Genomic DNA, 1643 nt, shown 5'->3' on the forward strand with positions numbered 1-1643 from the left:
TATGCCTTGATGAAGCACTGTATTCATCAGGAATGGTTTAAAGAAGAGGATTGGCAATGCCTAAAGGATGTTCATCTAAATTTATATCATTATTAGTTTTTTTGCCTCTCCTTTAAAATGCGTGTGTCACTAAAGAGCAACCTTCACCCAATATGACTTAAATAAAAAGACAGACAAGTTAAGCATTAAAGAATCTTCAAAAAATGAACATAAAAATAGATAAGCAATTTTTGGTCATAATACAATCAGACATGCTCACAGAAACTAAGTAGGCAATACAGATGAATAAAATGAAATATCCAGTTGCAAGAAGACCAATAGAGCAAAGGCAACTAAAAAATGGCAACAGCAAAGATGACTAAAAATCACAGAAGTGGTAGAAACCATAGCTCCCCTCAGACTGTAAATATTGTCCACAGGGCAGCTTTGTCTTGGCTCCAACAAATAGAGGCCAGGAGGGTGTTTTAAAAGAGAAAATAGAAATCTATCTTTCATTCGAAACCTCTCAATTTTTAAATATTATTGTAACTGTTTTAGTCCATTTGGGCTACTATAATAAAATACCACAAGCTGGGTAGCTTATAAACAACAGAGATTTATTTCTCACAGTTCTGGATACTGGAAAGTCTATGATCAAAGTACCGGCAGATTCGGTGTGAAGGCTCACTTTCTGGTTCAAAGATATCATCTTTTCCCTTCGTCCCCACCTGGTGGAAGGGGTGATGTTGCTGTCTAGGGTCTCTTTTGTAAAAATACTAATTAAGTTCATGTTTCTGTCCTATGACCAACTCATTTCCCAAAATTCCTATCTCCTAATACCATCACATTCAACATTTGCATTGGGAGGAGCTAAACATTCAGATGATAGCATAACTAATTTTTTTTAAAAATAAATTATTATGGCAACCAAAAAATTTGTTTTGAGTCAAGTTCAACCTTTGCTTTAGGTCATTTGAAATGTTTGCATTTTAGACACTAGTTTCTGATAAGTATGAAGAATAAATTATGACTATCCTAAGTTAGTTATATAATTAGAAAAATAATTTTCACATTAAAATAAATCTGAATTTCCAACAATTCCTGATAGAGGCTATTGATGAAACTATATATAGGTAATCCCGACAAACCCTAAGTAATCCAAGTTTCCATTTCCCTAGTATTAATGTCACCTTGTCTTGGAGTCCTTCCCACACCCGTTGATGCCTATTTTTTTTCATTTCCTCCATACCCATTTATGACTATAATTTATTTATTTTTAAATATTTCTCAAAATAAAACAACTTCTTGTGTGAGCTCAGGAATGTGTGAGACTGACTCAAATCAGTACCTAGGACTCCCATAAATTAACACGTATGTGGTCCCCTAAAGGACAACAACTCTCTCACCTGTGTGCTACAAAAATGACAATGCATTTATAAGCACAATGAATTTGAGATTGAAAGTGGAGGTTAAGAGCTAGATTGAAGCTTCACTTATAAAGCAAGTATTCTCTTAATAAATAATGTATAATTTTATTATAAGTGTAGATAATTGTATTTATCCACATACATGTTTATTCTATTTACTTTCATTCCATGACTTCTTTATCTATCACACAATTAGCCAAATCTTTAAATGTACTTAAATTCTTAGAATCAAATTCA

The sequence above is a fragment of the Carlito syrichta genome, unplaced genomic scaffold, assembly GCF_000164805.1.
Source record: "Carlito syrichta isolate Samal-C Ts95f unplaced genomic scaffold, Tarsius_syrichta-2.0.1 Scaffold304472, whole genome shotgun sequence".
In the NCBI taxonomy this organism is placed as follows: domain Eukaryota; kingdom Metazoa; phylum Chordata; class Mammalia; order Primates; family Tarsiidae; genus Carlito; species Carlito syrichta.